This window comes from Lissotriton vulgaris, chromosome 4_2 (assembly GCF_964263255.1).
Source record: "Lissotriton vulgaris chromosome 4_2, aLisVul1.2, whole genome shotgun sequence".
In the NCBI taxonomy this organism is placed as follows: Eukaryota; Metazoa; Chordata; class Amphibia; order Caudata; family Salamandridae; genus Lissotriton; species Lissotriton vulgaris.
In genome coordinates this window covers 9,151,873-9,162,855 of record NC_141692.1, presented here as the reverse complement: position 1 = coordinate 9,162,855, position 10,983 = coordinate 9,151,873, and positions in this window count along the sequence as shown.

Here is a 10,983-nt window from a genome sequence, read left to right as displayed (position 1 = left end):
AACTGCCACTAAAGGGACGATAATGGGCTTGATAATATGCCCTTGAGAATTCCAATAGAAACCCATGTTCAGCTTTCCCTCGATCACAAGAGCTTTTATTTGGTGAACTCCTAGGCTTTCCCAATTTCTTATCTTCTGAGGATCCACCAGTAATGCCAGATCCTTACAGTGTCTTATCTTAATATCTGGATGGATTAAAGTGAAATTAAACTAATTCTTCATTTGATTAAATCTATTTAGGATTATGTGCGGAATCTTATATCTATTACCTTTGGGTAGTCTGGGGATCTTAATAAAGGGTTTTAGCTGGATATTATTTTCTAATAACATTTGCTGGAGTTAAAAATTAAACTCATTATCTTGTGACAAAGCGACACCAGTCCATTAAAGCAGCCTGAAAATATAATTTGATATGGGGGAGCACTAACCCACTTTCTTCCGGACTCAACTGTAGGGTTTCTAGTTTGGTACGTGTTTTTTTCCCTGACCAGATAAACTTGCGAAACATTTGTTCTATTTCACCACGTGCATTCAGTCGAGAACCGGTTACATTACAGAATAATTTAAATGATTGCTTAAGGGCCCAGGAAGACTTGCCGGGCTACTGATAAGGAGCTCACACTGACAAGGAGGCATTCATTCTTTGGTAGCTTGGCACATTACTCTACAACCCTTATCCCTTCTCCAACTCCCAATGCCATCACCTTTTAGGGACACTAACTCCAAAGTGTCTGGAGGTGGTTAATCTTACGCCATGTATTGCACTAAAAACACAATGAATTTCGGAATGTAAGTCCACCACTTTCTGATGTTCAGAACTACATAATGAGATAAGCAACTTGTGTAGCGCTTAAAAGACCAACACAAACACTGTGTGCCACCATGTCACATGAGCCGAAAATAACGCAGATTCCAAAATGCCAAAAGTTATAATCCGCACATTGGCCACTGGGTGCGTGAAGTTCTTTGGGGGTTCATAAATAATGATTCTAAAAAACTCTCACCAATAAACTCACCACTCAGGAGCCTGGCAACTTTGCAGAAGGTGCAGACAGCTAAGGGAAGAGATACGCTGTCTAGGCGCAACCTAAAAAGGCACACCAGATAAAAAAAATACTGATTGGAGATTTTGGATGCTTCTATATAAGAAATTGTATGTAATTACAGATTTATTTTTTAAGTAGCAAAATCATCAAAAGCTGAGGGTGCCTGACTGAGATGCTAATGCAGATATGAAACCAGCTGGTTGAACTAATGTCAGCGTAGGTATGGGTTTTTAGTCATTTGAGGCATACATATTGTTTTACACTAACAATGCTTTATTGAAGAGTATCACGAAGCATTACATAGATAACATGTTTGTTACATCTTAGGTTTATTGTTTGCCTTTTCCCCGTGTTCCTTTAGCTTTTACCTATTTGGACTTGGTTCTGTCCTCTCCTCTCTCCCCTGTACCTCCCACGGTTCTACCCTCTTCCTGGAGCTTACACTAGAATGTTGTTGTTTGAGGATTCTATTTCTTCTGTGGCTTTTGCATCGCGCACCCTCACCTTTCTTTATCCACAGCTTCCTGGTGGCCCAAACTCAGGTGTAACCTCCTCCCTGGTTATCTATTATGATGGCAGCTGCTAGCATGCCCAACCTGCTCCTTTCCTTCATGAATTTGGGGAGCCCAACATCCCATGGAAGGAGTAAGAAGACATTTTTTTATCCTACCTAATTGCTATTGGAAGAGAAAAGTTTAGTGCTACTACAAAAGAGCACATATTACTCCACAGTTTAGGTTCGCATGGCAGGAAGATCTTCAGATCATTTACGTAAACCAGAATCAGAAGACAGTGAATCTGATGAGGAAGATGAGGATAGTCTATCCTGCTAAACTTCGAATTCACTTTGGAGTCAAAGTGAACATTGTACTTGAGCAGCATAAGTTCTTCAGCAGAGTTCAAGGCAAACAGGAAACAGTTTCTACATATGTGGCAGTGCTTAAGGGTTTGAGCAAGTTATGTGAGTTTTAACGATTCGCTTATAAGAGACCAACTAGTGCGATGCACAAACAATAATAAGATACAAGAGAAACGTTTGCAAAAGCAACCCAATCTCCAAAAAGCCATTATGATTGCTAAATCGATCGAATACACTGCCATATGTTTAAAAGAAATCAGACCACCAAGCTCAAGTGAAAAAGTTTCTGAAATATCGGAATTAGGAACTGATTTGCCTGTTTGCAAAATAAAAAATGAGAAAAGGCCTACCCAATTAAGTGATATAGAACATTTCAAATTTAGGTGCTACCATTGTGGGAGTTGCAAAACCAATGATGGATTTAGGCCCAGATCTCTGTACTCGGGTGAATGTATGACATTGTTCTGCATTCTGTCCATCACCTGTTGTTTTTGCATTTGTCACCCCGAGTGGGACGGGTATGCTCAGACGTGAGTCCCGTGCTCTCCATGCCACTGGAATCAAGCTATCTAGGCTGATGAGGGCTGAAAGCCCGAAACCGGTCCTTGGATGCTTGTTTCCAGTCCAGGGAGGACCTGGCTTGGCAGTTCGGGCTGGACTGTTCCCATGGGGCACAGGGTCAAGACTGATTTGCATATGACTGGGGTCAAACTGGAATGGCATGGTGGGCAAAAAAATGATGGATTTAGGCCCAGATCTCTGTACTGGGATGAATGTATGACATTGTTCTGCATTCTGTCCATCACCTGTTGTTTTTGCATTTGTCACCCCGAGTGGGACGGGTATGCTCAGACGTGAGTCCCGTGCTCTACATGCCACTGGAATCAAGCTATCCAGGCTGATGAGGGCTGAAAGCCCGAAACCGGTCCTTGGATGCTTGTTTCCAGTCCAGGTAGGACCTGGCTTGGCAGTTCGGGCTGGACTGTTCCCATGGGGCACAGGGTCAAGACTGATTTGCATATGACTGGGTTCAAACTGGAATGGCATGGTGAGCAAAAAAACGATGGATTTAGGCCCAGATCTCTGTTACTGGGATGAATGTATGACATTGTTCTGCACTCTGTCCATCACCTGTTGTTATTACCATTGTGGAAGTAGCAACCACTTAGCAAATAATCCTAATTGTCAGCCAAGACATTTATATGTAGGAGGTGCAACAAAAGAGGTAAATCTGGCAAGGGTATGAAAAATCTTCTCAGAGAAGGGATTTGAAAGTGAATCTAATCCTCCAGAAGAGAAATTCCAAGTAAGAAAATAGTATTGCATGTTAAAGAAAGTACAGAAACCCAGCATAAGTATCCCATGTGTGAAGTTCATTTAGAAGGAAACTTAGTCAAAATGTTTGCAGACTCATGTTCACCATTTACTCTGACTATAAATCCATGGGTCAAGTTAACAGAAATTAGGTACTTCCAGCTGATATTTGACCCAGTGGGTGCAATATAGATCCTATTCCTATGAAAGGCGTGATCAAAACATATTGTTTAAAGACCGCACTACTGTTGGCAAGGTGTACATAGTGGAAGTGGGATCAAATCTCCATGGGTGGAAACACCAAAAGGAATTGGGATAAAACTCGATCCCAATAATTCAGAGCAAGTCTTTGTGGTGAACCAACCTAAAGCCAGTGAACACATAATTGATGAGTTCCCAGACATTTTTTCCAGTAAATTGGGGTTACTTAAATACATTCAACATAAAATTAAAATTAAGCCCAACACTAAACCAGCTATACATAAAACAAGGCTGATACCTCACCTTATGTGGGATCTAATAAAGAAAGAACTCAATAGGCTTATGGACTTAGGCATCATCCAACCCATAGATTGTTCAGAGTGGTTAGTACCTATCGTAATTGGTAAGAAAAATCAATCTGATGACATTAGGCTCTGTGTTGATTTACGTGATCTTAATGCTAGTATATGGGTGGAGAAACATCCTTTACCACGCATCCACGAGATGTTGAGCACGATGGGAAAGGCTGTATGTTTTTTATGTTTTAGACCTATCCATGCTTACCATCAAGTAGAATTGCACCCAAAGTCTAGGAATTTAACAGCCTTCACCACATGCATGGGCATATTCATGTTTCACCGCATGCCATTTGGACTCGCCTCAGCTGCTGCGGTTTTTCAAACATTTATGCAGCAAATACTTGAAGGGGTACAGAAAACACTCTGTTTCCAAGATGATATCTTGATCAAAAATATATGACGTTACAACGCGATCATTTACATCATGGTACGTTACATTGCGGTTATTACAACTCAAGTCATTACAACGACTTGCGCTAGAGGCGCTGGACTTAGGAATAGTATGATTTGCTATTCCAACTCCATTGTGTGTAACAGTAGGGAAGGTGTTGGAATAGTAAATCATACTATTCATTAGTTTAGAGCACCATCCAGCGAAAGGGGGAGTGTCTTATGGATGAGTCTAGCTGAGGAGGGGGGCGTGGCATAGAATTCTGGTGTGCGTCTTGGATGAGATGGTAGCGGTGCGTGGCTGGGGGTGGAATTTGGAGTTGGGCTAGATTGTGTACTGGTGGTCTGCGTAGCCGGTGGAGGGGTCTGGGGTTTATCACTTGTTCTTTGATAAAGGGGAAGATTTTATCCAACAGGTTTAAGCTGCGGTCTGTTGACTGCATCAGAATGGTTCCATTATTATATGTGGTGATGGTTGCAGCAGCTTTGAAAATTTGGGAAGGGGATTTAGAGATAATGAGCCCATGCTCAGTTTTCCTTTGTGGAGGCGATCGAAAATATAGTTAGGAACGTTTTCCTCCATTGTGCTCTTCGTTTGGTGTAGAAGATGATATCAGAGGTTATACAATACATATAGTGTTTTACGTTCTTTATGCACTACTTGTTCATTTACTAGTTATTAACACCACTAGCAAGACCCATATTGATGTAACTCATATTAAAGAAAACATTCTGATGGCGCATATGCTACTGTGATGAAGGTTGCACCACGTCATTTAAATTCACTGGGTGAACGCTCACACGGAGCACAATTGTATGGGAAGCCACCAGTTTCTTACACGTCCATGGTATACGTCAGCACTGAGGCTTAACACTGCCAGCAAGACTCATATTGATGTTTTTCAGGGCAATCAATATTACATATGTTATTATACAAAATCATTCAGATGATGCTTGTGAGCGAATTTTGCACCACGTCATTTACATTATCCAGGAGAGCCAGCTTCTTACACATCTGTGGTGTAAATCCGCACTCAAACTTGGCACTATGTGATCTGATTGGACGGCTGGGTTTAGACGGCCCTCCTTTCTGCCTACTTTGCAGCACTGTAAGAAAAGAGCCAAAGTGCCACATTCTGAAAAAAATCTATGCGGTGAAACTGCGCTGTTTCATCTAAAACATATATCTGTGAGAATAATTTCCAAATAAGTTGTTCTCTTGGTAACTGGTCATTGGTGGGTTCCTGTTTCGAGATGTAAACTTTAATATGCCCCACCTCTTACTCGTACATGAGCCAATCAGAGTTGCCCAGGAATATTATCTAAACAAGCGATATGATGGGCTACAGTGATTTAAAATACAGAGCAACCACAAGTTCATTCCTGCGCATTGATGATACTCTGCAACCCTGCTTGTTGATCTCCGCCTATTATGGTTGATAAAAATGCGCATTTCAGGAAATTGATTAGAATCATTTCATGAAGTAGAAAATACATATATTGGTACATTGCACTGGAATATACTCAACACTTTCCGTACGGTTCAAAAGCCCAAAACCCATTGGTCTGGAAAATAAGTTAAACCACATATTTAGGAATGCCTGTGTGTGCTTGTGTATATGTGCATGCGTGTGTTAGTGTGTAAATGTATCTCGTCTTGATAGTACTGTATATGTATGTGCATGCTTCCTTATTTGCATATCTATGTGCGCATGTGTGTCTCTGTTTATATATGCTCGTGCCTGCTTGCGTATGTGTGCATAGGTGTGTGTATGTATGATTGTGTGGTTGTATTCATCTGTGTATGTTGCTGAAGGTGGCTGATTCTGCCGCCCATTGAGCTGGTGCTGGCATTTGTGATTACATCAGAAGTGTGCATGTTAAACAGATGCCTGTAGTACCCACTGCATGCTTAGCGCAGTCTTAACAACCATGTCGGTGCTTGAAGGGAGCAGACAGGGGGACACGTTTGGAAAAAGTGGAAGTTGGATTTGTGTGGGCAGCTATTTGAGAATGCAAAAGAGACATGTTGTTTGTTCAAATTCAATAATTATCTGTTTTCCTGCAACATATGTTCGAAAAGCCTTTAACAATCATTACTATTTCTCAGCTAAGTATTTTCTTTAATTGGTCTTGAAAGGTAAAAACCTAGGCCAGTCTTACTGGGATTTTGACACAGAATTGCGGATTGTACACAATGTTCTGGTGCAGGTTTATTAACACAATGAAATGTCGTACGGGGTTGTTAGCATTGATATAGTAGACACATGTCTTACTGTGTTTGAAATAATTTATTTATTCATTCAGTAAAATAGGGTCATAATATGGGAAATTATACAAACCTCCAGTCATTGGCTATGATCTCACATAGCTGACTGATTGGTTCATCTTACCAATGTCAATAAAGTGTGGGTGCCTTGTTTGTGCCACACCAGCAGCTCCACCGCACACAGGGAAACAAGTGAGAGATATAATGTACATTGTATAAATGTTTCTTAATATTATGCACATGCATCTTCCTACTTTTTAAGCTCTTTGGTGGTATAGGCAACTAGGCAAAAATTGAGAGAATGAATAAAGCAAGTTTCTTAGAATAAAAACTTTCCTTACCAAACCCCAAAATGGTAATCAATACATTCCCAGATTAGTGTTCTGCTGAACCACCCAAAGTGTTGTAATAGTGTTCGGATGGTGCTGATTGGGAAACGACCTTTACAATACAGCCATTACATTACACTACCTTTACATAGCAGTCATTACATCGCAACACTCTTTACATCGCATGTCATTACAACGCAGCCATAATATTGCATGTCACTGCAACGCATGTCATTACATCGCATGTCACTACAACGCAGGCGTTACATCGCAAATCATTATAATGCATACCATTACAAAGTATAGTACCCTTCCACTATCCAACACCTACTGTACTGTTGCACTCACCGGAGTTACAATAGTAATTCTCTTCCAGGGGATCCTCATCAATAGTCATAAGCATTAGAATATTCCCGCCCATGCGCGGGACCCCGGAAACAATATATTATATGCGCCCCACATATATATAGACATATATATATACATATATATATATATAAAAATAAGCAATTGCAGCCAAATAAAACAGTAGAGCTGGAATATGCTGTGAAGAATTTCCACCATACATGTGTATTTGCATTAAAAACATGAGAAACAACTCCAATGCTTGTTTAGAAACTGTTTTAATGCTTAGAAAGCAGTAGAAATTCTTATAACACACTGTAGGCATATACAGCTCCCAGGCTGCATTGCAAATACCCAGTCTGAAGAGACTGGAAAGCTAACTTGTAGCTGTATGCACTAAAACTGACGCCGTGCCTTTAAGGCACCTCTGCCCCTAGCTTCCCATCATGCCTCAGGGGTTACAGTTAGGTCAGTTGTTTTTTCCGGCTCCTTCAGGAAGGACCCTGGTTACACAGCTCCACACTTTTCTGCCTTTTTTCAGTCAGAAAATCTTCTAAAGAACTATTTTTTGATTTACTTTGACTTTTAACAACAGTGTCAAGTAAATAACTGCTTAGCAGTCAATTTTTTGTGAGGTTTTCCTGTCAGGATGCCCACATTATTTGATAAATGCCCTTCTTGTGGCCACAAGAAGGCAAAAACAGACTCTCATGAGGTCTGTATTTTATGCTCGCCAGAGGATCATGATCCTAAAGTCTGTTCACATTGTGAAAACCTGTCTGAGAGGACTCTTAAAGACAGAGAAAGGAACAGGCTCTATGGTTTGGCCCAGAGATCCATCAGGGGAAGATCTACAGAGAGGAAGAGTTCAAAGAGACCCAGAACTCCCTCCAAAGGCAAGTCAGAGCGTCCATCAACCTCAGCACCGGGCTCGGCGCTGAAAAAACTACATCTGATGGACAGTTCTAGAGAGAATACTCCGTCGACGTCGGGACCGGCGTCGATGAAGAAATCGTCGTCGAAAAGAAGTTCACCGACGACGAAGAAAGCTCCGCCGTCGTCAACTAGGCGACGAGCGGCGTCGAGAGAAGCCACGAGGTCACCGTTGACGAGAAGATCGGCGTCAAGACAAGATCACCTCCGCCGTCGTCAACTCGGCGACGATCGGCGTCGAGGGACAGGTCTCTATCGTCGTCACCATCTCGACGACGATCGACGTGGAGACATAAGTCAACTCCGCCGTCGTCAACCAGGCGACGATCGGCGTCGAGAGACAGATCACACTTACCGTCGTCTCAACGTCGACAGGCTTCTAAGAGTGTGACACCGCCGCCGACGTCTCCACGGAGGCGCTCGGCGTCGAGGAGCAAGAGCCCCATCAGACGCTCGCCGTCGAGGAAGAGATCATCGTTGACGGCGCTCGACGTCGAGGATGTCTGATCCTCCGCCGTCGCCTCGTGTCCGGTCGACGTCGAGGGCGTCGTCGACGACAGGACAACGTCGATCGACATCGAAAAGACCATCTCCGTCGGCAGACCAACGTCGGTCGACGTCGAGACCTCCGTCGACGGCAGGGCAACGCCGTTCAACGTCGAGACCTCCGTCGAAGGCAGGACAACGCCATTCGACGTCGAGGGTGAAGACTCCGTCGTCTGCTCAAAATCGGCGGTCGACGTCGAGGGACCACAGGTCACCGTCGAGGCGTTCGACGTCGAAGGTTATCGCTTCGTCGACGCCGCAGAGGCGTTTGACGTCAAGGGAAAGACTTTTGAGACGTCCTCCAACGCCGGTGAGACGAAGATCTCCTTCAGTGCCTTCGACCGTTCTAGTAACGCAATCTGCTTCTCACCATTCCTCCTTAGGTACCTCTGGCTCATCGAGGTCCTCTTCTAGGAGTAGGAGTCCGGTGCAACAGACACCCCAGCGACGGTATATCACACAGGCAAGACTCTCGCCAAGATGGTATGGTCCGTTGAGTCAGTGGAAGGATTCTGGAGCGACAGAGAGGCTACGAAGATATGTAAGCCCACTCCACAGGTCACCTCTTCAGAGACTGATAGAAGAGGCAGACAAACAGAGTCCTACCAAGCACGGATCACGCTCTCGGGAGAGGAGAACGGAAAGGTCGCATACCCCCAGGGTCTCCCGATCACCACGGAGGGAGCAACCCAGATCTCGAACACCGAGAAGGGAGGAACGGGCGGAGAGATCGAGATCTCCCCGAAGGGAGCATCAGAAAAAATCACGTTCTTCTCGAGAGGAAGAACGACGAAGAAGATCACTAGTGAGGAAGGAGAAATCTCATCACAGGAGAAGGAGAACTCCATCATCCTCTTCTTCATCCTCATCTAGATATTCTAAAGGGGATTACTCTCCGACGCTGGTAGAAAGCCCTCGCTCCAGAGCTTCCCCGATGGACGACGTCAACACGTATCTGGACGTCTTGCAAAGGGGGGCTCACAAACTAAATATAGAGATGGCTGTTCCAGAGGTGTCCACTACTGTGATTTTTGAGACCATTTGTCACAAATCATCTACACGGCCTTTACTCCCATTGGTTCCGGGGATAATGGATCCAATCAAAGACGTTTTCCTCACGCCAGCAACGGTCAAGGCGGTACCGACACATATCCAGAAGAAATATAGGCCGGCCGAATCAGATCCTATCTTTGTTAAGGGAGAGCCTGCGGCGGACTCAGTCATTGTAGCCTCAGCTAGAAAGACTCACACTGTCGCTCCTTCTTCTTCGGTCCCGCCTGACAAAGACAGCAAGACGCAAGATTCTTGGGGACACAGGGTATGCAGCACAGCAGCTTCATCCCTGAAAGTCTCTAGTGCATCAGCCCTTCTGGGAAGGTACGATAGAGCCCTATGGGACTCCATGGAACGATTCAAGGAGAAATTGCCCAAGGAGGACCAGAAGGACTTTGAGGAGACAGTGACGGAGGGCTGTTTGGTGGCAAACCAAATGATTAGTTCATCAGCAGATAACGCCCTTCTAGCAGGACATGCCTACTCACATGGGGTATGTGCGAGGAGATCCTCCTGGCTGCGTTTAACTGTACTCAAACCAGATGCCCAGCAGCGCATCCTCAAGCTACCTTTTTCCGGATCTTCACTCTTCGGGGAGCATGCCGATCAGGAAATGGCCTGTATGAAGACGGAGTTAGACACAGTGAAGGCGGTTGGTCTGGAAAAAAAGAAAGGACCGTTCAAACGACGCTTCAAGACCAACAAGAACCGGGGAGGCCAACAGAGGGTTCAAACCCCTCAATGGTCTCAAAGCAAGCCACAAGGAAAGCCGCAATACAGCGGAGAAAAGTCAGGCAGAGGCAGAGGCGGGCATCATCAGTCCTCTACCACGCCTAGAGGAGGCAAGGCCTGAGCAGTGGCTTCCTCTGGCGCCGTTACCCACTCCAGTGGGAGGAAGTGCTTCACAACACCTGGCAGAGTGGGTCAGCATCACAAAAGATCGGTGGGTGCTGAATATACTGCGCAATGGATATGCGCTACGTTTCCGGAAGAGACCACAACCGATTCCTCCAAAAAAGACTCGCTCGTACCAACTAAAGCTCCTCAAAAGGGAGGTGAGCGTCCTCTTAAAGAAAAACGCAATCGAAGAGGTACCCCCATCCCAAAGGGGGAAAGGAGTGTATTCAAGATATTTCCTAGTCCCCAAAAAAGATCAAGAAGGCAAGTTCAGACCGATTTTGGATCTTCAACTCCTCAACAAGGTGGTGGTCAAAGAGAAGTTTCGCATTTTGGCACTTCACCAAATATGTCCACATCTACAAATCGGAGATTGGATGTGTTCGGTGGATTTACAAGACGCGTACTTTCACATTCCTATTACACCAGGTCATCGAAAGTA